The sequence below is a fragment of the Peromyscus maniculatus genome, chromosome 4, assembly GCF_049852395.1.
Source record: "Peromyscus maniculatus bairdii isolate BWxNUB_F1_BW_parent chromosome 4, HU_Pman_BW_mat_3.1, whole genome shotgun sequence".
NCBI classification, from domain to species: domain Eukaryota; kingdom Metazoa; phylum Chordata; class Mammalia; order Rodentia; family Cricetidae; genus Peromyscus; species Peromyscus maniculatus.
The window spans coordinates 156,752,459-156,778,580 of record NC_134855.1 but is presented as its reverse complement, the minus strand read 5'-3'; the positions used below and the strand labels follow the sequence as shown (position 1 = coordinate 156,778,580).

The following is a 26,122-nucleotide window of genomic DNA, read 5'->3' as shown; positions in this document are numbered from 1 at the left end:
TAGTGTCTACCTGTGTGCCAGGCATCATCCTTTGAGGTGGTATTGTGTTCCCCGAAATATTGTGCACCCTAATAAACTTATCTGGTGTCAGAGACAGAACAGCCACAATATTAAACATAGAGGATAGGCAGTGGTAGCACACGCCTTTAATCGTAGCATTCCAGAGGAAGAAATCCATGTGTTCAAGGATATAGCCAAGCATGGTGACTCACGCCTTTAATCCCAGAGAGTGGTGGTAGGAAGCAGAAAGGTATATAAGGCGTGAGGACCAGAAACTAGAAGCATTTGGCTGGTTAAGCATTTGGCTGGCTAAGCTTTCAGGTTTTGAGCAGCACAGTTTAGCTGAGAGCCAAAGAGACGTTTAGGATATGAGGACACAGAGGCTTCCAGTCTGAGGAAGCAAGATCAGCTGAGAAGTTGGCCAGGTGAGGTCAGCTGTGGCTTGTTCTGTCTCGCTGATCTTCCAGTGTTCACCCCAATAACTGGCCTCACGTTTGTTTTTATTAATAAGAACTTTTAAGATTCATGCTACAATCCTTGTTAGCGGGGCAGGCAGAAGCCTTTCCCCTACCTGCCAGTGGGCCATGCTAGCGGTCTGCCATGCACAGGAGCTGCCGCACCTGGCAGGTATCACCTTAGAAATGATGCTTTACGTGGACCACACCTTTCTCCACTCACTGGCTGATCATGCCACAGGGGCGGTGCTTTGCCCTGTTAAGAAAACTAAGTCCTGGAGAGATGGCTTAGTTGGCTCTGTGGTTAAAAACACTGGCTGCTCCTGCAGAGCACCCATAATGGTTCCTAGTACCCATATGGTAGCTTACAACTCCAGTTCCAGGGGTTCCACCCCATCTTCTGACCTCTGTGAGCACCAGACAAGCATGTGGTGCGCAGACACAGGCAGGCAAAACTCTCATATATATATAAAATAAAATATAAAAATCTTAAAAGAGGAATCTCTCGCCGGGCGGTGGTGGCGCACGCCTTTAATCCCAGCACTCGGGAGGCAGAGCCAGGCGGATCTCTGTGAGTTCGAGGCCAGCCTGGGCTACCAAGTGAGTTCCAGGAAAGGCCCAAAGCTACACAGAGAAACCCTGTCTCGAAAAAACCAAAAAAAAAAAAAAAAGAGGAATCTCTCTGGGTGAGATGGTGTCCAACTGCAGCCCAGCTACTCGGGGGCACAAGGATCCCTTAAGGCCAAGAGTTTGAGATAGTAGGACTTTGTTTAGAGAGAGAGGGAAGGAAGGAGGGAGAGAGGGAGAGAGGGAGAGAGGGAGAGAGGGAGAGAGGGAGAGAGGGAGAGAGGGAGAGAGAGGGGGAGAGAGAGAGAGAGAGAGAGAGAGAGAGAGAGAGAGAGAGAGAGAGAGAGAGAGAGAGAGAGAGAGAGAAACATATCTAAGGTCCTGATCACTTACTTTTGACCCTGTTTCCCAGCATGCCCACAATCTCAGAAAACCTGAGTGAGAGCACAATGAAGAAGCTCCAGTAACTCACCTCTCCAGCTGCCTGCCTGTCCCAGTTCCCTCTTCCTTTCTTCCATCAAATCTCTATGTGTCCATTTACTCTCCAGCCATTCATCCATCCACCATCATCTATCCACACCCCCTTCCATCCCTTCACCCTTTCATTGAGTCACCTACCCACCCAATGCTTGATCCAGATTCCGTGCATTTACCCACCATCCAACTACCTACCCACCTCCCCACACATATGCATACATCTAGCCTCTGTCCCTTCATCCATCCCTCTACCATCCACCTACCCATCCATCTATCCATCACCCATCCCTCTATCATCCTTGTACCTGACTTGGTCTGCACTCTGAAGCTTAGGGTGCACCATCTTCTTCCACCCACTCTTAATTCACTCTCAAATGCCCATTTAGTATCTGGCCTTCCAGAAGGTGCCGTTCACATCATCAGCACTGTTGAAGTTGATGGTAATGAGGAGTTTTGTGGTGATATTGTGTTCTGCAAAATATTGTGTACCCTAATAAACTTATCTGGGGGTCAGAGAACAGAACAGCCATAATATTAAACATAGAGGTTAGGCAGTGATAGCACATGCCTTTAATCCTATCACTTGGGAGGCAGAGGTCCATCTGGATCTCTGTGAGTTTAAAGCCACACTGGAAACATCCAGGCGTGGTGACACATACCTTTAATCCCAGGACGTCAGTCTTTAATCCCAGAAAGTGATGGCAGCAAGCAGAAAGGTATATAAGGAATGAGGACTAGGAACTAGGCTGGTTAAGCTTTTAGGCTTTTGAGCAGCAGTTCAGCTGAGACCCATTCAGTCTGAGGAAACAGGATCAGCTGAGGAACTGGTGAGGTGAGGGAGCCGTGGCTTGTTCTGCTTCTCTGATCTTCCAGCACTCACCCCAATACCTGGCTCTGGGTTTTATTTTCATTAATAAGAACTTTTAAGATTCATGCTACAAAGTTCTCTATTTAAAAAATTGGGAACCGTGAAAATACCCATTTTAATGATGTGACATGGACGAGAGAGCCCAGCACTATGCTGTAACACTTATTTCTGCTGTGTTTTGGTGTTACAATGTGGAGTGGGTTGGAGTGTTTACTAGTTTGCAATCAGATTTTTTCTAAGTCATGATCAAAACATGTTGAGAGGCAGCCTTGAGTAGGACCCACACTGTTTGAATGACAAATTCCATGAGAACAAAGACCTGACAGCTCCAGCAATGAGAACAGTGACTGCAGACTAGCACATTGAAGGACACACACACACACACACACACACACACACACACATACATATACATATACATACATACACATACACACTTGTTATTTGAGGTAAATTTCCCATCTAACCCTGAACATAGTGTGACGATACTGTCTACTTTGAACCCTGAATTCCCTCTGCTTTGCTCATACAGCTCCTTCTTGTCCCTCAGTCCCATCTTAGAAACAGAGATTCTGTTTCTCTAAGCTTCCCACCTCTTCTGGCTGGGCCCTCTCTCACATGGTTCTATAGTACCCAAGTACCAATTACGTAATGCTTTATCCCTTAGCTCTGGCCTCTGATTAGTCCACAACCCACAAGGGATTGTGGGATGACACCTCAGAGAAGCAATCATGACTGAAGCTAAGGAGACAAGGAATGCCAAGGGACACAGCTGCTGGGACTCAGCAGTGCCACGGTGGACACTGGGTGGGGTGGCAGCTGCTGTGATATGGCTGGCCCCTCATACTCTCTCTGGTGCCAGCATTGGGTTCAACTCCCTTCACCCAGCTCAAGGACCTCACAGTCAGTGCTTGAAATGTCCATAAATACATCCCCCACACAACCAAATTAAAGCCCTTTCCACGAGCAGAACAAGCTTTAATTGCATTTTAGAAAACCAAGTAGCTTCCTCACACCCATGTGATAGTCTGATTCATCAATCAAATGATCAATCCACACAAGCCCGCTAACAATGACAGAGTATCATGTCGCACCCCACATAGGTGCACCGCTCCAATGAAGTGGCCGGAGAGGCTTCTCACACCACAATATTAATGATACACCCTGGAAGCCTGCTGTCTCTTTAGAGAGGACAGCTCTGTCATTCTCCATTATTTTCCTGAAAAGCACCATAGCCACACTAGTGTACAGAAGATCTACTTGGGAGACCAGTGAGCTTGCACCCAATGTTCTAGCTAGAGTTGATGTCAAGACTGGGGCTTGAGTACCCTGATGTCTGTGCTGTCCCTCATGATGAAAGTCCTGGTCTGGCCTAGCCTCAAGGACTCAGTTTCCCCAGTGTAGCCCTGAGGGCATCAGTCTCAAGTCTCACAGGCTCAGGCTTCTGCAATAACTGGTAAGAGCCATGTGTGTAAGGATACCCACATTGTTTGCCTACCCTTAGACAAGGAGGTGTCTAGAGTGTGTATGTGGGTGCAGCACTCCCCCAAAGTGGACTGGTTACATGATTCCTTGGCAACTATATCTGAGGCATGCTCTGTGGCTAGCGGACAGGGAAGCAAGGTAGGTTCCCCCCCCCCCCCCCGCAAAGTCTGGAGTGGTGGGTCCAGCCAGTCTTTGGGAAGTGCTCTACTTCACGGTCCCCTAGGTCTCCTGACACCAGGGAGGTGCTCCATGTACACAGCTGTTGTCCTCAGGCATGACAAAACCACTCACAGGCCAGGGGATAGGGACAGCTGAATTGGCTGGAGCTGTGTCTGTAAACTTCACATTTGGCCATAGAGCAAACCCGCCTGACACCTCCTGAGGATCTGCGCTCAGAAGCACTTTCCATTATAACCACTCTAAGAGGAAGGGCTTTGTCCTCCCTAATAGGATCTCTGTAAGCCACTCTCCTCCTTGCCCCGGTTTACTTTCCAGGAGTGGGTGCCTGTGACTTCCACCTGAGAACATGATGATTTTATTATTGTCTGCAGATGATGAATACCCTTGAACCCTCCAACACAGATGAAAGCGGAAACTGCTTATATTTGTATTGTTCCCAGCACCCTGTAAAGTCGGTGCTGGGTGTGCGTGCTTTGAGAGCAGGCGCCTTCATTTGCAGTTGGGTCTGTTGCTGCTTACGCGGCCTCAGAAAGCCAGAGTTTGCACAATGATGTCTACTCTCCTTGCCAGGTGTGAGCTACCAGGTCTGTGATAACTGTCTCTGACTGGCCAGCCCAGGACCCTGCAGACAGCTGGAGGCTGCTGGATAAACAGTCTCGTTAATCAGGAATTGTTCAGCATGCCCCCCCACTCCCACAACCCTGCCCAGACCCAAGACCAGCCCAAATGTGACAGCAGGCCACTCTGTAGTCTACAGCCGCAGTCCCAAAGACGAGCGTCAAGTGTGTGCACTTGTCAGAAAGGAGCAAGCAATAGGATTCTTTTTTTCAGCTAAAGCATATTACACACATGGACTTCAGGGGCTTGACCATAAGACTGAGAAATCCCCATTTGTACAGCTCAGCCAGAAAATAGGACCAGTCCCATGAAAAGGGATTTTTCATGGGAGGATATTCCTGGATGTCATCAGTAAAGACTCCAAGGAAGACACTGTGCTTGGTAAAAAACAAAGTGTGTAGGAAACACTAAAGAGCCTTTTACCAGGTGGATCTGGGGACACTGAATGGTTGTGTGTTATTGTTTTAAGACAGGGCCTCATTCTAACCCAGAATGGCCTGGAACTCATTATGTGGCCCACACTGGCCTCAGACTCACAGCAATCCTTCTACCTCGGTTTAGTGCTGGGACTACAGGGATAAACCCCTATTCCTGGCCAAATACAATGATTCCTAAAGGCAGAAAACTCTCCTTTGAAACCCAATTGGCTGTCATTTTCTTCCCTTCTGTAGAATTCACATTTCATGGGAAAACATATGACTCTGAACATATCTCCACTGTGCTCAGAAGGCTAGGAAAATATTGGCTTCCTATCTACATAGCTGGGTGCTGAGGTCTCTGCTGGGCGGCTGGCCTCTGATGTCTGGGTTTTCTTTCTTGGTCACTTTGGAGGTCAGTGTCAGACACATCCTTCTCTCATGGGAGGCCTTTTATGGGGTTCACCCAAGAAGCTTTACCTCACAGGGTGAGGTACCTTGTCTGTCTGTCCCATCAACGACCCAGGGACCTAAAGTGAGTCTAACACCACATAGGTAAGGTGAGTCCTTCAGCTTCAGGGAACCACTGGTGCCCAGCTATGACCACACCTGTACTCACAGGGAGTACACACACCTGAGAATGCCATGCCACCATGAGAAACAAACAGGGCTTGGAGAGGCCCACGGAACCTAACAGTGCCCTTGACTGCCCTTCTTTTAGAAAGTGGCTGGCACAGATTAACCAGTGGCCACCAACCAAGCATCCCGAAGAATGGCCAGTGTGTAAGTTCTGTGACCTTGGCACTGGATGAGTCATTCGCACAAGAGTCTGCTCACAGGGGTATGTGGGGCCAAGAGGCAAGAGGGAGAAGAGTTGGGATCTTTGGGTGTGTTGGCTCCTCTGCACATCTGGGGTCAGTGAGCCTGTCTCAGGGAGTCATTCCACAGGAAAATGTAGTGAGAAGTACCATGAAGAAATCTCATAGGAGATAGGCCTCACGGAATCCATTGCTTCCCTGGAGTTAACCCTGTCACTCTCTCAACTGGCCTCCTTGATGCCCAACCTCAGGCCAACGTCAGTTTCAAAGCATCCAAAAAATAAAAAAGAAAGAAAGAAAGCTGAAAAAGCAAACAACCCCGGAGGATGTCTCCACGCTCACAAAGAAGTAACAGATGTGACTCTGAAATCTACCCATAAACAAGCAAAAATGAACCCGTCAGCTATTCAAGGATCTTCCCGCAAGCTGGCACACATCCTTCCTCATTGTTTTATTTTCGGTTTTCAATGCCTTGTGAACCAGACCAATATGCAGGGCTGTTAAAAAGCTCTTCTACTGTCGTATGTCTGTTTTCCCAAAGTTGCCAAGCAGACATGTTTGCTCATAATTTCCCGTCTTGAGCAAGGAGGCTTGGGTGACCCTCGGGTTCCGAACCACCATCAGCATGCCCCTGTGCCCAACCCAGCCTTGCCCCAGAAGGTGTAGGTAGAACTGGAGTCACTCGATCTGAAAGATTCTATGGAGTCATATGGACAGACGGCTGCACAAGTGGGTTGCACCCAGCCACACCTGTGTAGCACACATGTCAGCCATCAGCCTCATCCTCACCTTAATCTTGTGCACTTCACATCGTTACTGGAGTCAGGCCTGGCTCTGAACAGAGTAACCCAGGGTGTGATGTTTCCTGTCAACTTGGTAAGGCTGGATCAGGGTATCCAAACAGCACCTACCTCAGGGGCTGGGGGGTGGGGTGGGGATTAGCCGATCACGGTTAGTCAGCTCACCTGCAACTGGGAAGTCTCCCTCTGTCTACCTGCACCTCACTGGAGTCAGCTGGCAGAGTCAGGACAGCGTTTACCACCTGGCATCCTTTCCTTACAAGCACACAGCTGTATACACCTGCCTATAGGGTGCATGTGACCCTAGGCTGAGCCAGAAACACAATGGCGCACTGGAGAGAGAAACAGTATATACTACGTTCATGGAAGGAAGAACTCACCTGCAGGGAATCGCTCCAGCTGGAGACTGGTCCCCAGTCACCCTCTCTGCCCACCCAGCCCCAAAGACAAGATCAGACCCAATGTGCCCAGAGCCTGAGCAGGAGTATCATGTTTCCATCGCTCTGACCCAATGGGACAAGAGGTACTTTAAGGGAAGATTGTTTGTTTGAATTCACACTTTAGGGGTACCCTCTGTCACGGAGGGGAAGGTGGTGGTGGTGGGGCCTCTGTGGCAGCAGGAGTGTAAGGTGCTTGCTCACATCTGGGAGAAGCACAGAGCTGACAGGAAATGAGGCTATAATCCCCTGGGGAATCCACTTTTTCCAGCTCTGTCCCAACTTGCAATGGCTCCTTGACCTTCTAAAACAGTGCCACCACCTGGGGGCCAAGTGTTCAAACATGCCTTCCAAGAGTGACATCTCACTGTCACGGTGGCAGGTGGGGGGTGACATCACCAGAACCTCACGGGCTTCTCAGGGTATTGGCACCCCTCCCTATAATAAGGTGGGACAGTGACATTTGAGACATTTGGGCTCCATGCCTGTGGAGCACTCCTTCATTTCCTTATCTGGGATGAACAGAGCAGAAGGGAAGTGAGAAACTGGCTCATTCCTAACTACAGATTTGTGCTCGCAGATCATTAAACTGCAGACTGAAGACGCTATCCATCAGAGGTTCGCAGTGTTTCATTTCCTTTATCTCTCATTACTGTGGCCACTGGCATGGTGTCACCATTATCTTCTGCCCTGCAGAAAGTGCTCCCATGGCAGGGATCAGCAGGGCAGCCCCGGGCAGCCCTCCTTGCCGTGTCTGAGTTCTCGCCTCCTCTGCTTCCTGAGGCTGGGTGGCACTGGTGGAGCTGTGGCCCACAGGCAGGTACCACAGCCCCTGGCTCCACTTCTGAACTTAAATGGGCAGTGCCATTATTGGGTGGCGGGGTCAGTGTGGTCTCCACCTCTGACCTGTGCTGCCTGACTTTCCACCTTCAGCCCTGCCCCTCTCACAAACTTGAGCTGAGGTCCTCGGGACAATGTGTGCAGAGCAGCATTCACACCCAGAGTCCTCTTCTTCCAAACACACAGAAAATAGGAAACGTCAGGCTGAGGGGGAAATGAGCAGCAATGAGAGCGTCCATGACCTCGGAGAGGGGACAAACAGCAGCTCAAGGGTGGAATGGAGTGCCAATCACTGCTAAGGAAGTTTTAACACACATTTACACCCACTTGTTTCATTCATTCACTGCCTATTCTATGTGGCATCTTTCGAGCCAAATGCAGAGTTGAAGGACCACATCCTACTTGGCCCAACAAGCCCAAGGTCCTTACTCTCTGGCCCTTTATGAAAACTCATGCCAGTCTTTGATCTAGAGAGTGGCTACCTGGTCCTGAGGAATCCTTAGTTCCAAGCCTCAGAAGGTTCCATTCCCTTTCAAATAAAAACAGATCCCACCAACCACATACATAGACAACACTCCCATGATGATTACATGCTAAGCAATCAGGGCCAGATCCTTAAGGACACACCTGAACCACATGAAAAGCTTAGGCGTGGATGAAGCGCTCTGGTCACAGGGCTGAGCAGATACCAAAATTGTGTTTGTGGGTGGAGCCAGATGCCCAACTGCCCTGAATGCATCTTCATTTGGGTAAAGCCTTCCTAGTTGCCTCCCCCCAGGAAGAAACTGGCCATCGGGAGCATGTAATTCACAAAGCAGGAAGAGAAGAGCAGAGCAAGGAAACCGCCACCTTTGCACAAGTTAATAAAGCCAGGCTGAAACACACCATTTCACACTCCCCTGGGGGGAAATGATGCAGAAGAATGACCCATGGCAGGACTCCAGGCAGCGGGCACCACTGCACTCCCCTCAGCAAACAGACTGGCTCCACCGTTCTGGGACAGCTTTTATGTGCCTGGATCCAGGGCCAATCATGCACTTTTCTACATCTAATGACTCAGCACACAGAGATAAGGGAGGTGCTGCCGATGATGTTTACAGAGGTTTTCCTCACAGCTTCCATCCTGAGAGCAAAGGACTGCAAATGCCCTTCTTCCTACCACACACACCACACATATACACATATACTAGCACACACGCACACACTCACATGCACACACCCACACCCACACACAGTACTCTGCTATGCATGCTTACATGTGTGCACATGATACAGCACCATGAATGAATACAACACACTTGTACACACAGTAAACACATACACATAAATATATAATGTGTGCACACAAATAATGGCTTCTCACAATGCATGCCTGTACATGCATATTTGTGTACACATGCATGATACATGCATACATGTATACACACACACACACATACACACACAAAGGAGACAACATATGATTGAAGGAGATGTGCTCAGGGAGCAGAGCTAGGTTACAATTGTTTTCTTTGCATTTGGGGGCAGCATTTGAAAATCAGAAAATACTCAAAGCCTGGTTGTCCTAGTTGCTGTGACAAAACATCATGACCAAAAGCAAACTGGGGAGGAAAGGGTTTATTTCATTTAACAGTTTGCTGTCTCTCATCCAGGGAGTCAGGGTAGGAACCTGGAAGCAGGAACTGCAGCAGAGGCCCTGGAGGAGTGCTGCCTACCAGTGTGCTCCCCATGGCTTGATCATCTTGTTTTCTTATACACTCCAGGACCACCAGCCCTGGGGTGGTGCTCTCTTTCCAGTGAGCTGTGCCTTCCCACATCGATCATTAATTAAGAAATGCCTCACAGGCCAATCTGGTAGAGGCATTTTCTCGGTTGAGGTTTCCTCTTCCCAAATGATTCTGTGTCAAGTTGACAAAAAAACCTAACCAGGACACTGGTGTGGTAGCACACATCTTAACCTCAGGACTTGGGAGACTGAGGCAGGAGACTCACAAGTTTGAAGTTGGGTGTGGCTACACAGTAAGATGTGCTCTGGAATAAAGGGAAGAGAGAAAAAGCCAAGCCATAAAGCATCCTCTTAAGATAGGAGAGAGGTGAAGGTAGATTTTCAGCATCTTCCACATGTTAATGCCCCATTCATTCCATCCTCTGCCGGTCCTGACTGGGGCCTTTACAATTTCCTTCCTATCAGTTCTACTTCTCAAAGAAACACTTAAGCGGATGTAGGCTTACACAAAGAACTCACTAATTTGCAAACCTGGTGTGTTTTCTTCTGTGCTTAGCATGTCAGGAATCATGGTGGACAGCTGACAGTCTGAGGCTGAGCCTGCCCTGACCCTGAGGGGAGAAGCTGAGCACAGACCTTTGGTTCTGGCTTCACTGCACTCCCTGCCCCCAGCGTTACTAGTTTATTTTGTTATTCAGGAGGCAGGTGACAGGTGTACCTGGACTAGCCTGGCTCCTCTGAGAACTGTGCACTGCTGCCCAGAGGCATGGGCTGGGGAAGACACCTGAGTACTAAGGATCACCATAGCCTCATCCTTTGGAGTGACTGTTTCAAAACATCACTGACTGGGTAGGTAAAAACAACACAAACCGTTCTTTCACCATTTTGGAGGCTGGGAACACAAGGTGATGGTACCAGCAGATTCCATATCTGGTGAGAGCAAGTTCCTGGTTCACAGACTCCTTTGTGTCCTGACGAGGAGAAGGGGGCAACAAAGCTCCAAGATCCCTTGAATAATCTTATTTTGGAGGGTTCCAGTCTCATGACTCTTTGCTTCATGTAACACCTTCACTTCAGGGGTGGGAATTCTGACATACGGGTTTTGAGGTACACAAAGATCCAGAGCACAGCCCTACATAAGGATAAGCTTCATCCACCAGCTTTGTGATTGAGGGGGAGATGAGGGTAGCCCCACACTTTGCATGCTAGGGAAGCCTGTCCAGCCCAGCCAGGCTTTATGCTCCCCATGTGCAGACCCTGTCTACACATATGTTCTGTTTCCTTTAACAAGCTACAGCCTGAGCTGGAAGTGGGAACTCAGCAGTGTGGACTGAACACAGAAAAACGAGCAACAGTGGGGACAGTAACATCAGGAGCCTTCACATGTCTCAACCCCACTCTCCCCTCTTGCAGGGAAGCAGGCAGAACCTTGATTAGGGTCATTAAGAACATATCAGCATGCCAGGTGGTGGCGGCAAACACCTTTAATCCCAAGACATAGGAGGCAAAGGCAGGTGGATCTCTGAGGTGAAGACAAACCTTGTCTACAGAGCTAGTTCCAGGACAGCCAGGGCTATACACACACACACACACACACACACACACACACACACAGATTGAGAGAGAGAGAGAGAGAGAGAGAGAGAGAGAGAGAGAGAGAGAGAGAGAGAACATATCATCACAAACTCCATAGCAGAAGGCAATCCTAGCCACTACACACAGATGACATGAAATTGCCTTGGCCTAGGGTGGCTACAATTGTGGTCATCCCCCATGGTAGGTGCATTAGACTGCATTTAATTCACTCTGTTATCTAACATAAGTACATGTCTTTGAAAGGGAAGTTTATACAATGGCCCTAACACTGTGCTGACGAATAGCACAGTAAACAGAGAATAACATCCTTAACCTTTGTTTCAATGAGGGCTTGCTTTTGGGAAAGGGGGTACATGGGACCCTGGACAGTGGCACTAACCTGGACATGAGAAGAGAAGTAAAGGGTCTCACATTCTCTCTCTGTAGGTTGAGAGTCGAGTGCATGTCATGATGGCATCTACTAAACTCTGAATGGATCGTGGTACTTATCCAAAAAAATCAAGAGATAGCCAAACATAAACAGCCTACATTCAAACAAAATATGTCCCACATCCTCCATTCCACCCTCATGAGGATTCAAGATCGAAATCAGCTGTCCTTCCTGATTGGTCCCCACCTGTCCCCTGCATGTTACACTTCACATCTCTGCAAGGAGCCATCCCACCCACTATTCTGGTTTCACCAGCGAGCCTCACTCAGCACATTCAAGGAAAGTAACCTTCCTAGAGAATCTTCAGTCAGTGGAGGGGAGTGGATGTCCTGGTCCTTCCTCAGAGGTCTGCAGCACTCTGGTCCCTCCTTTCCTACCTGGCTGATGCCTATTTCAAGTGACATTCTGTGCTTTCCCTCACCAACTGGAAGAGGCTATCTTCCTTGCAACACCAGGCTTAGACTAAGAACTTCCACTCTCTCCCTATACTCCTCCCAGAAGGCCATCGAAGGCACACACACTGGTTTCCATGAGGTCACTATGCCTTCACATCAAGCTACATGACAGTATAGCGCTCATGGACTCTTACAAATGGAGACTCTCCATATGGAGGGCCAGGCTGCCCATACCTCTTTGGAACTGGAAGGGAGGTCAAACCTATGACTCTGGGGAATTACAGCCATAGGGGTAGGTGCAGCAGCCATCCCAGTGGGAAAGGAGTTTCCCAAGTGTGAACTTCAGACCTTACATCCACCTTTGTACCCCTCATCTGAAACCTAACCCTGGAGACATTGAGGGTGACCCACACTAAATCTGAGATTCGAGAACTTTCACCCAGGAAACCAGCAGCTCCAGTAACTGGCACCAGCAGGTGCTGGGGGGGGGGGAATAGGCCTTGCCACTGACTTCTAGGGCCCTACATAGGCAGAAAAGATAATCACTCTTGGTACCACAGTTGTAGCAGGGGCCCTAGCTCATGGGGGAAAGAGTGAGAGCTCCAGGTGAGGCTGGATGTCCAGGAAGAAGGTTAGTATACACCAACCAAGTCAAGGCAAGAAGGGACAGGAGGGGTGAGCTCAGCCATCCCCTGGGAATGTGCTGTGATACTCAGCAGGAACAAATGGAGAGGAGACTGTGGACAAAGAGGTGCCACTACCTTCCATCTTCCTCTGTGGATGACAACCGGGAAGGATTATAGCAGAGAAAGGACATAAAAATGAGTCTCTGTAGCCACCTGCTCTGGTACCTAAGACTGAAGTCAGGAGCATGGGATGCATGCTCATAGAACCCATGACATCAACAGGTAAGGACTGATGTAGGACAGAATAGCAGCAGGTCTTGGTGGTCATGGGCTCTCCACAGGTTGGTGTGAAGGGGTAAGAGGTACTAGGAAGGGTGGGAATACCTCTCTGGGTAGGGATATTTGAACCATTCCAGTTATACAACAGCAAGGAACAGAGGCAGAGGCTCTCAAGCCAAAGACAGGGCCCCACCAGAAGCCCCAGGATAGAAATGAGAAAGCAGAGTGTGTGTGACTGGGCCAGTAGTTTGGGAAGGGAGGAGGGGGCTTCACACAAAGCTTGCTGGTCATTACATGTGCTAGGACCCACTGGGCTTCTGCTTACAAAGCTCATCCTGATTGGAAAGGGAGAGTGTAGAGGATGAGAGGCTCGGGGAAGTCTTTTGCCAACAGCTAGGCAGGAAGGATAGCATGCCTCACCATGTCTCTCCTGGGCTCAGTCCTCAGCCAGCATGTGAAAGGTTCTCTGCTAATCATTCAGTTACATCCATGATAAGCAGTGGCAGAGATGACAGACAGCTCTTAGTAGTAAGCTGTGAACAAGGGACTTCCCCGCACTAGCAACAAAGAGATATGGGAAACAATTTAGGGACAAGCACAGGGACCAGTCTGTACTGTAAGCTCTCAGAAAGCTTGCCTCCCTGCCTGCAAACCCACCACCTGCAGCTACTCACACCCACATGGGCAGAGGCTTCAAAATCAAATCTTGATTCTCACCAAATAAAGAATCTTGCCACAAAGCTCCAAAGGTAGCCCTTACTTAAGAAACGGATTTTGTCAAATCAACACCCTCCAGGTAACATGTTTTCATCCCATGCAGGTAAAACTGCAGGATCCTGTTATTCTCCTCTGAGCCCTCAGCATCCTGAGCCCTTGGCATCCATGATCTTGTTTCTCAGACAGGGGAGGAGACTTTGCAGTTTCAATACTTCGTTGGAAAAAGAAAACATGCTTTACAGGAAATTCCATTCTCGCCAAATGTTCCTTGAAAATGTCCTCAATTTATCTTCCATTTTGCACATTCTCATTGACTGCAATTATTGTACACACTTTAAAAGGACTTTAAAGGGGGGCTAAACTGGGTGGGGTGGTAGGGGAGTACACAGCCAGTCAAGGAAGATGGTTGTTCTCAAAGAAGTTTCCCAAATCATCCAGCCATGTGAGATGCTGCCTGAAGGCATCAGGGTCATAACAATAATCAATGTCCTCGGCCCACAAACACATCACTTCTACAGTGAGGACATCTATGCCATGGTCAGCACCAACACATCACTACCTCACTAGGGAGAACTCTGGCTCAGTGAAGCAGAGGAAGGAGATGAATCAATAAAATGCTATCAGCTTAGCAGCTTGGCTTCTGAACATTTAAGCACATGGGCACGTGTGTATCTTAGCTCCTGCAGGTCAATACTATTTTATAGGGGCACCTAATGCTCAGTGGTGAAATGAAACTGGAAGACAGCACCACCAAGAAGGCAGGGCAGGGTAGAGAAAGGGGTGATAAGTTAAACACTTTAAACAACGTAGATATTTAGAAGTGGCTCTCCTTGGCTGTGTGGCCCTGAGAAGAGCGACTGCCTGGAGTACAGGTTCCTGAAAGAGGCCAACAGCCATGGAGTAAATGTTTTTGCCAAATGACAACAGAAATACTTTTCAGAGATCTTGTAGTATTAGCTTAAATAAGAGTACAGTGGTAGGGGCTGGAAGGTGGGGCCTGTCAGGCTTGGCCAGTATCCACCCTACTGTTTGGAGAGTCAGCCCTCTCCCTGCTTCATTGGAATGAGCAGCAGTGTGCAGAAGGTGCACAAAGGGAGGGCTGTGCAGTCCTGAAACTCTCAATGCAATCATTGTCATTGTTATCCAATTATGCTTTGGATAACTGAAGGTAGCACAGCCCACAAAGGGGCATTTCATTAGATTAAGACCCACTTATCTTACTTTACTTTGATAATAGCTTAATAAATAAACTGAGTAAGCCCTAATACACAGGTGCAAAGTGAAAAATACTTCACTTGGCCATTTTACATCTAACATTCTTCAATTATCATGCTTTCATATTTTCTTGCTTGTCAGTTCAGCTTCTCTCCATTCCTAGAGATGGGAGAAAGCTCATCTACATCATCACAAAGATTCCTTTATGGGAAGATGGTTTGGTTTTATGTGGGTGCAATGGAACATCTGTTTCCCTTTATGTGTTCATCAAACACACACACACACACACACACACACACACACACACACACACACACACACACACACACACACTCCTTACTTCCATAGCTGCTTCTAGCATACTTGCATGTGTGTACACATGCATATGCAAAAAAAATAGTATGACCACAATTTGGGAAGACATGAAGTAGAGCACAGTGAATACTACTGTGGTGGTATTATGTTCCCCCAAAATAATGTGTACCCTAATAAATTTATCTAGGGTCATAGAACAGAACAGCCACTAGATCTAGAGGCCAGAAAATGGTGGCACACACTCCTTTAATCCTATCACTTGGGAGGCAGAGATCCATCCAGAGCTCTGTGAGTGTAAAGCCACACTGGAAACAGCCAGGCATAGTGACTCACACCTTTAATCCCAGAAAGTGAGCCTTTAATCCCAGAAAGTGAGCCTTTAATCCCAGGAAGTGAGGGCAGAAAGCAGAAAGGTATTTAAGGCATGAAGACCTGAAACTAGAGCCTGGTTAAGCTTTCAGGCTTTCCAGAAGTAGTTCAGCTGAGATCCATTTGGATATGAGGACACAGAGGCTTCCAGTCTGAGGAAACAGGATCAGCTGAGGAATTGGCAAGGTGAGGTGGCTGTGGCTTGTTCGGTCTCTCTGATCATTCAGCGTTCAACCCAATACCTGGCCCCAGGTTTGTTTTTATTAATAAGAACTTTTAAGATTCCTGCTACATACTACCATCACATATTTAATAAAACCATGAAAAAATGGAGGTAGAAATACATTGACTTATTTTAGGCAGATGGGAAGATAAGTCAGCAAGATAGAGCATCAAAAAAGTGGCATGTGAGTTGGAGGCCTCCAGAAGGTGTTCACACACACAGGAGAAACAAACACAATGGAATAGGGGCTGGAGAGATGGTTGAATGGTTAAGAGAACTTTCTGTACTTAGAGGATACAGCTTCAGTTCTTAGTATTCACATGACAGCCTACAACTATTTGTAATTCTAGTTCCAGGGAATCCTATGAACCCTTCTGGCCTCTATGGGTCCAGGCACATGCCTGGTGCATATACATACACTGCAGGAAAAACATTGATAAAAACATACATATAAAGAAATCATCTTTTAAACAAAAACGACAAAGGAACACTACAGGGAAGAAGTAGTAAATTCTAAGTATCTCATCAGGCAGTAAAGGGCTGGTGCCTAGAAGGGAGTGGGCGTGGCCTAGGGAAAAAGGGAGAGGTGTGAAACTGCTGCATGAAGGTCCTGGAATATGTATTTGGGTCTTAATTTAAAAACTTTAGAGAGTCTAAGTGTCTCTGGGACTTTCTGGTTAGCAGGGAAAAATGGCTACAACTCCTTTGATATCCAAAATTTTCTAATATCCTTGGGCATCTATTCAGTAAAACCCTAAAGATAACAAACAACACAACAAAAATAATGATATGTCTTAGTGAAAATATTGCACCTTGTTAGTTCTCCATCTCCTTCTACCTACTAGTCCCTTCCCCTGTGTCCACCCTGGAGCCACTGCTATAGACTAGCAGGCCTAGTCTCTATCCTAGAAAAAATAGACCCTGCAAGGATGTTCATCCCATCAAAACAACTGACTTGAGAATAAAGGATTTAGCATTTTCTGCAAGAGAATCATGGGACTCCAGCCTCTGAAGAATATGTGTTTCCTGAGCACAGTACTTACTTCCTGGAGGGAGCATGAAGTTAGAAGAAAAAAATGGAATGACTTTTATTTACTGCTCAATTGAGGCCTCCCAAATCTTCCTTCTCCCAACATGAGGAAACCACCAAAAAAAGTACCTTGATAAAAAGAAAATGCTCATCACAGGTCAAGACACCTGTTCCACGTCTAGCCAAGTGAGTCTGAGGTCGAAGCTTGAGGTCACTGCAAAGCTAAGGCATGGAACCTCTGCAGCTGCATTTGTCTCTAAAGTACACAAGGCACTTCTGGCCTTCCTTTCTAGCTTAAGAGTTCAAACAGCAATGAGACTTCAAATTATGCTCAGGAAAATAAAAATAGATTAATAGGATCCAAGTCAAGCTGCTAGAAGAGTTTTTTCTTTGCCAAAAGACGGGCACTGAGAGTTTTCCTAAACAGGTTATCATTTTAACACCGTAAAGCACTACACTTATTTTTTTAAATAGCAAAACTACAATTATCTCTGCATGTTCTGTATCGCCACTCTGCAGTGCTCCAGCATAACGAACCAACTGTCAGCGATACAGACGGGATGAGAGTATCTGAGCCATGCCAAACAGCCAGCCTTATCAAAATCCATACGTATTAATCCTTTTTCTTACATCAAAAATCAAATAACTTCCTGAAGAGAGGCCACAGTCTCACCAAGAGCAGTTCCACAGAGAGACTGCAGTTGAGATTAGCAGTGCAATATGTTAGGAAATAAATAGATAAGCCTTTATCTTCCATCCTACTGATGTTCAGAACAGGGATTCCATCCAAAACACGCAGACAAGGGTCCTGAGTCACCCGATTCTTAACATCGACATTTACTATTCCTGGGGGTGACTGGGGACACCTACAATAAACAATATACTTATTCAAGATGCCATTTTCCAATGACACATGTTTGACCCACTTGGCATTTAAGCAGAAGGAAAGAAAATTACTTAAAACCTGATAAGGGGGTCTGCACTAGGAACACCTCAGTAACTGCGTGGATGGGGTGCCTACCTGATAAAATAAGCACCTTTCAAAGTGAGGAAACAATGTGATTTTCTGCCTGGCAGGGAGGAACAGACAGATAGAGGGTGGCTGCATCCTCCTTATCTCAGGAGAAGTCCCTCAGCTCCCCTGGGGCTGAAAGAAGTGATTAATTGGTGCCTCCTTGAAGTGCAACCTTAGAAAACTGCTGGGGGACTTTTCATGTGCGTGTCAGAGAATGACATACTTCCAGATCCCTCCTATTGGAACCCAACAATGGGCAAGTTTCTGAAAATCCTGAGTGCCAGCAGGCTGGGCCCCTGAGGCTGCTTAGAGGTCCTAGGCCTCAGTGAAAGGCCTCTTCTTGGGATTTCTCTTGAAAATTTTTCTTGGGAGGAAAAGCCATTAGTGACAGTTTTAGGGGAAAGCTCCTGCTCTTTCTGGCTGTTCCCCCAGTGCCTGCTCTGGTGCCAACCCCAACCATTAGCTGGCCCAGCCTTATTTGAGCACAGTACATACTTATAGAAATGGGTCAGTCTGAAGTCCCACCCCATACCCAAAAGCAAACCTTGGCACAGAGTGGAGATGTCACTCACACCTCATTTTCATTTTCATGAAAAGGCAACATCAGAATTCCCCCAAGTTGTGACAGAACCATCTCATTAGTAGCACCTTTCTCCCACCCAAGGAAAGGCATGGCCTCCAGTTTGATAGTGCTGAGAAATTTAATTCTTATTTTATGTTCGTGCAGCCTTGAGCACCACGAGAGGATGGTAGGCCAGAGCATAGATGCAGCATCAGGTGAGCACGGGAGATTGTCAGAATTTAAATGCAGACACGTGTGCTTCTGGGCTGGATCCTCATATTCCAAGACAGCAAAGCCAGGGCCTGTGGCTCCATGCCAGCCTGCAGGGTAATTTAATCCTGCTCACAAAGAAATTACAAAGACAGCCCACTGGCCTGTCGGTTACGCTGATTCAGCAAGCTGGATGCAGAGGCCATCTTCCATCACTTAGAGAGAACTCTGTTGTCAATGGACTCGATTTAATATAGCAGAAGATACTGGGCCCAAAGGGCTCTAGGAAATTAGCACAGAGAGCAATTAATTTCTAGCTGGGCTCTTTGTATATCCTCAAGATGCCTTTGCTCAGACCACTCAAACCTGAATCCCATATTAAAGCCAACATGTCAGGGACATGAAGGTGGAAATACTCATGCAAGGGATTCGAGTCTCCCACTCCCTGGCTTTCCTTTAAAACCTCAGGCAGGCAAAATGGGTCAGTGAGTAAAGGCATTTGACATTTGAGCCTGGAGATCTGAGTTCAATGCCCAGAACCTACATAAAGGTGGAGGGAGACCACTGACTCCAGAGTTTTCTTCTGACTTTTTGGTGTGTATACACAAGCGCATATGTGCACACACACACACACACACACACACACACACACACACACACGAACAAATACAATCTAAATGATCCCTTTCTGTGTGATGTGCAGGGTAACAGTAGTCTCTTATTGCCATGGTATTGAAAAACTGAAATTTGCCAAGATTATTACACCCCGAGTTTTTATTTTTATTTTTTTTTGAGCAATTCTATCACCAGCTTTTATTTCCATGGTCCTTTTTTACATATGCCAATTATAAAAGCATTAAATACAATCTCTGTAGGATTTGAAAAGGTAAACTTTAGGTAATACTCTTGAGTATTTTTTTTTTTGGATGGCAATTTTTTTTTTGTGATATATATTTTTTATTTTACAATACCATTCAGTTCTACATATCAGCCATGGGTTCCCCTATTCTCCCCCCTCCCACGCCCTCCCCTTACCCCCAGCCCACCCTCCATTCCCACCTCCTCCAGGACAAGTCCTCCCCCGAGGACTGTGATCGACTTGGTAGACTCAATCCAGGGAGGTCCAGTCCCTTCCTCCCAGACTGATCCAAGTGTCCCTGCATAAGTTCCTGGTTTCAAACAGCCAACTCATGGAATGACACCCCGAGTTTTTAAAACAACATCCTCCCTGGAACTCATTAGAGACATTTGGGGACAGCCTGGGTGAAGTGGGTGGCCAGATCCACCACGATGCACTTTCAGGGCCCAGAGACTCAGAGATTCTGTTACATATCCCCAGCAACACATGTGTACCCCATTACCAGAGATGGGTCCCTCCCCTAGAGGTGCCATCCTTCAAACCAGGAACAGAAGGCACTCAGGCTCTGGGCATCAATTTCAAAAGATGCAAAGCTTCAGAATGGATTTTGAAGTCCTCTATACTTTTGGCAGTATGACATTTTATGTCTTATAAGCTATTTTTATTAGCTAGGATTGTAGAAAATTGACGTTTACCACCCATTAACCTTTCTAGCATGTAATTCCATTCTCCCCCACATGGAAGTATATCTTACACTCCTGAGGGGCTCAATCCTTTAAGCTGTCTAGGTCCTCTGAGAAGGAAAAAAGTCATTGAAACCACCTTACTCTCCTCAAGAAAACATAACTTACAATTTTACAGACTTCTGATCACAGTTTTATACTCCTCAGCCTGCATGGCACTCAGTTTTTATCGTAAAATGTAAGAACTAGATAAGGCAAGTTTTATAATCCCTTCTTTGTTAACTAGGGGAAGATAAGAAAAGATAAGAACTAAAAGGTCTAGTTTTAAACAGTCAGGGGCCCACAGTGGGTCTAACAGTTGGGAGTCCACAGTAGGGCTATCTCTATAGTAATTTGCTTCCAACTCCACTAGCTCCTGAGCACTTAAGCATTAACTATGAAATGTCACAATTCAGGGATCCCAGTGCCCTATTAATAAACAGAGTGAGCAACTGATGCTCAGGTGCCTCTCCCTCCCACAACCCCATGGAGCTTTAAATAAGTCACTCCATAATTTATTCAATTAAAAAAAAACACCTTTGGCCAAAAGGTCTCTGGCCACACATGAGAATGTAAAGGCCATTAAGGAGAAAGTCTTCAGGGAGAACCACAGAACTCCTGGGAAGGAGTCAAAGCTCATCTCAGAGGATATCTGCCTCCACATGCAGAGCCCAGGTTCCAGAGTGGGCTTGTTGTGGGAGTTTGGGGTCCTCCATAGACAATTGGGGGAAATGGAAGGGAAGGACTCCCAGCCAATGTGTGCCTCTGTCTTCTGTGAGAATGAGCTGAACTTGAGTCTTGGGGGACTGATTCTTGTGGCAGCTCTGAGACCAAGGCTGGAGAGGAGAGGGGATGATGTTCCACTGGATAAAGAGGAGAAAGAGCAGAGTCCAGCTGTGCTTGCTCACCAGGCAGGACCCACACATTTGTACAAACAATGGCAACAAGGACTAGGTCTGTACCACTCTGTTCCTGTGGGTCAGGTGCATTGCCACACGCTGTTGGGTATAACCCTGTCATATCCTTAAACTCTGCCAGAGAAAGAGACCTGTCACCCTATTCCATAGAAGGTCCACAAAGCTACAGACCTTCTATGGGATAGGGTGGCAGATCCTTATTGGCTGATAATGTGTGGCCAATAACTGGGACCAGAACTCAGAGTACGTCACTTTCTGAACCACAGTCCCCAGGCAGGAAGTAGCCTGGTTCTGAGGCCGTGCACAGAGCAAGGGTGGAGGCTAGGCCTCACTTTAAACCCAGCCCTTCCAGAACCTCAAGCAAGTGAGCCTCTGTCCACACACACTTGAGCTCTGAACTCTGTCCAATGCAGTTCATGAGGTGTCTATTGCAGACAAGTACCTGCCCAGGAACGATCAGTCCAATAGGCAAGAACTACAGAGCCATGCTGTCCATCCCTTCAGGGGTGCTGTCATGGGATGACAATGGGCAGGAAAGTTTTCATTGACCAAACACCAATGGGTGTCCCCAACAATGAGCTACCAGCATGTCTGTGGACACTGCACAGAGGAAGAGAAAGGAAGAAGGCATCTTTCCCCTTCATGCCAAGTTGACTGCTAGGAAAACACAATGAGATAAGGCCCTCTACTCCTGGCTCTGAGCTCACCAGTGGGCACAGCCTGCTCAGCCTGCTGCTCCTGTCCCTGAACTCACCAGTGGGCCCTGCCTGCTCTGCCCGCTGCTCCTGTCCCTGAGCTCACCAGCCAGTGTGGCCCTTCATGTTCTACATACTGCTCCTGGCTTTTCCTCCAGGGACTGGCTGAGCTGCCCCAAGACACCAGCAATGAAACATCAATCAGTGTAGGGGACCATGTTCTGTATCCTCTCTTACAGACTCGGAGCTCCCCCTTGACCTCAAGCCTGGAGAAGTGACAGTCTGGAATCCAGTAGCAGTTGTCAGCCTCTGGAGAAGGCAGGCCTGCCTGGTGCTGTTCCACACTGAGTACTCGGAGATGAGAGGGAGCTAGCCTACTTGACCACAGCCACCACACCTGGGTAAGACCCCCACAGCATGAAGGCCCACCTGTGACATCAGTGACAGGTGTGACAGGGTGAGCGTGACAGGTGTGCAGCCCCCAGGCTGCGAGGCTGTTCCCTCTAACCACCATGCTAAGCTTCTTCCTCTGATGGAGGAGAGCAGCCAGACAGCCAGAGTGCCGCCGCTGTGACCTGAGAACCAAGCACCATTAGCCATCAGGGAGGCCTTTCTGCATCTCCACAGCTTGTTGTATAAATGTTCTCCCGTGTGCTCCACATGTCAGCAGCAGAGGAAGTGTGCCTTGCCTCTGCCAAGCAGTCCATTCCCAAATAAAGTCCTTAGATTAACAAATTATTCACAAGATCTATCTTAAGGGTCTCCTGTGAGCCATTGCATGTAAGGCCCATTTGAGAGAGGAAGATGATGGGCAGGGAATATATATATCTATGCATGTACCATATCTATGCATGTATGTATCAGAGTTTAGTTTATTTTTAATTATATGTATATGTCTGTGTAGGTATGCACACATGGGTGCACGTGTCCATGGCAGAGGTGTCTGATTCCCTGGAGCTGGAATTAAAGGCAGTTTGGAGCTACCCAATATGGGTGCTAGGAATGGAACTCAGATCCTCTGCAAGAGCAGTATGTGCTCTTAACAATTGAGTCATCTTGCAAGCCAAATTCATATATATTTTAATTGAAGAGAGATTATTTAACACCATACTTTACAGTGTACAAGGTGATATTATGAGACTGAGAAACTTCTGTGCCATTCCACCAAGATGGAAATGAGGGGGCACCATCCTAGTCACCCACCACACTAAGTAAGCTTAAGGACACTGTTCATAGTGGGATGGATACCTTAGTGAATTATGCAGGTGCTTATAGGGATGCTGGCCCTCAGAAAGCCCTCCAAACTTCATGAATATCAGGTTCCTGGGAAGACAGACTTTCAGAAAGATTCCAGGCCACACTGCTAGGATTTCCAAGTCAGGGGGTGGGTTAGCTCTCATTGGCTACAGCAATGAATGAAGAAGCACTTCGTAGCACAAGATGGCAGATGGTGTAGTCAGTCACTGAAGAGTGAGAGGGACCACAGTCCCCTGAAGGTTCCAGGAAGGACCTTGGTTTGTGGTTACATTGCTCCATTCTCTGGCTATGTTCCCACATGCCCCCCTCACATGTATCTGAATCTCTTCTGTGTTCCTAGTAATGAAAATTATTGTGAGATATAGGGCACACTCAGCTAAATTGGTGTCTTGGTCACTGTTCTATTGCTGTGAAGAGATACCATGCCCTTAGCAACTTTTTTTAAAAGCATTTAATTGGAGGCTTGCTTAGAGTTTAGTCCATTATCATCATGGAGGTAAGCATGGTGCTAGAGAAGTAATTGAGAACTACATCTTGATCTGCAGGCTGAGAGAGAGGGAGAGAGGGAGGGAGAGAGGGAGGAAGGGAGGGAGGAAGAGAGAGAGAGAGAGAGAGAGAGAGAGAGAGAGAGAGAGAGAGAGAGAGAGAAAGAAACTGGGCCTAGCATGGGCTTTTGAAACATCAAAGCCTACCCCCAGAGATACACTTCCTTCAACAAAGTGACACCTCCTAATCCTTCAAACAGCACACCTGGAATGACATCATCTTGAGATTCTTAAATATATCTGCAAAAACAATTTCTTTAGACAGTATCACAGAGGTTCCTAGAAGATGGACCTTTTGGAGGCCTTTGCTGACCTCACTGCAGAGGGTCTGGAATTGGACTCAGAAGTTCAGTTAGTTGAGCCAGCACCAGCCAGGCAGGTTCTAGGCCAGAGTTGAACATTCTAAACTTGATTTTCAGATTAGGAAGTCAAGGTCAGGACATCTACGTATCCCAGCCCTATCCACCTTCCCAGCCAGGTGTTCTCTGCAGTTTCAGTCTGGACTGCTCCGAGGTTCCCTTCAGTTTCCCAGGCACACTGGCATAGGTCGTGTGGTGGTCCATCCTCATTGTCAACTTGATTAGATTTGAAATCAACCTTGAGACACACTTCTGGGTGCGTCTTTAAGGGTGTTTCCAGACAGGCTTTGGTGAGGAAGGAAGCCCCACCCTGCCTGTGGGCAGGAAACCAATGGCTGGGGTTCTGGGGCAAATAAAGAGGAGGAGACAGAGAATGCAGCATTTACACTGGCCTTCCCCAGCCTCTGCCTCTGAGACTCAAGCTGTCCCTGTCCCAAGCCTTCCCCTTCATGATGGACTGCATCCCTCTGACAGCAAGCCCAAACCAACCTTTCCCTTTAGTTGCTTTTTGTTGGGAATTTGGTCAAAATGATGAGAAAAGCAAACAATGCAGAAAAATAGGGATCAAGAAGGAGGGTCCTCTGATCGTGTGGCTCATCAGCCTTTAAAACTGGTTTGTGGAAGGAATTTAGAAAAGTGAGGAGCTGTGGGCTAGAGAAACCTCAGAATTCTGTAAGTAGAGCTTAGTGGTCCTCTGTGGTGGGAATTTGGAAGAAGAGACTGCTGAGAGAACGGCATGCAGAAGAGGACAGATTCACAAGGCTTCAGAGAAGGAGGAATCTGTCTGCACTGGGCTGGAGGCCATTCTGACTCAGAATATAGCTATATTTTTTCCATCCTCGTAAGCTGAGGCCACTAGACTCAAAAGCAATAGTGGTGGCTGTTTGGCAGAGGAGGCATGGCACAGTGACTGCTCACTGCTCTTGGTCAGATCTGTAATGGGAGAGAGAGGAAAGACATGAAAAGGGAGAACTGATAAGTTTGGTGCAGAAGAGAGCCAGGAGCAAATTCAAAGGTGTAGCCAAGGCAGATGTGGAAGAAGCAACCATAATTGTTAATGAGATTAGTGTGACCAAGAGGAAACCTTCCAGATCTAGGGAGATAGCTCCTCCTGAAAGTGCTTGCCATGCAAGCCTGAGGACCTCAGTTGAGATTCTCAACACCCACATTTTTAAAAGCTGGGTATGGCACCATACACCTATCATCCTAACACTCATGGGAGGGGTGGAAACAGGTGGGTTCCTGGACTCAGTGCCAGCCAGCCAAATAGTGAAATATTTTGTCTCAAAAAATAAGATGAAAAAACACACACCTTGAATCCCAGCACTCCAGAGGCAGAGACAGACTGGGAGTTCAATGCTAACCTGGTCTACAGAGTGAGTTCCAGGACAGCCAGAGCCAAACAGTGAGATCCTGCCTCAAGAACCTTTTGAAGTGTTTATCAGTAAGAAAAGCATTTCATATTTTGCTGGCTGGTGCAGACATGCAAAGTGCAAGAGTTACAGGGTCATGGAGGCTTGCACCAATGTGTGAGAAAGCTTCTGACACATCAGGCAATGTGTGGCAGGGCTGGGTTCCCTGCAGTGAGGCCTTGAGAGGGTGTTATGGGAACCTGTGGAAGGGAAGCCTGAGTTGCAATGGCTATGGTGGAACTGCAAGGAGCATGGGATGTCCACGGTACGGGTGAATCCAGCTCTCGCCACTAAGAAGAGGCTGCATGTGCTGAAGGTGTCAAAGATGAAGGGAGGGGGTCTTTCAAGTCGCTGGTACCCAGGTGATCCCCAAGATCTCCAGATGCCTGGCATGGAGCTGCATGATTTGGTGTTTTCCCTGCCGGGTTTCAGTCCTGTTTTGGCTTCTTTCCCTTGCTAGGCTCTCGTCCGTCCCTTTTAGAATGGAAATATTTACTCTGTGCATGGGTTCACGACACATAATTGGTGTTTGTTTCGTTTAATTTTTAATGGTCCATGGTTAAGAGACTGCCTTGATTTTCAAAAGACTTTAGGCTGGAGTTTCAATCTGTTAAAACTTCTAAGAAAGACTATGGAGCTTTAGACTCTGTAATGGATGCACCTTGTGGTATGAGATGACTACCAGCC

The 26,122-nt window shown here is 47.4% G+C and overlaps 1 protein-coding gene across 1 annotated transcript in view; it reads right to left on the bottom strand.

Annotated features, from left to right (window-relative positions):
- Cdh4 (cadherin 4) overlaps positions 1 to 26,122 on the bottom strand; it is a 484,625-nt gene that overhangs the window by 444,989 nt on the left and 13,514 nt on the right. The gene's annotated exons all lie outside the window — the stretch shown is intronic.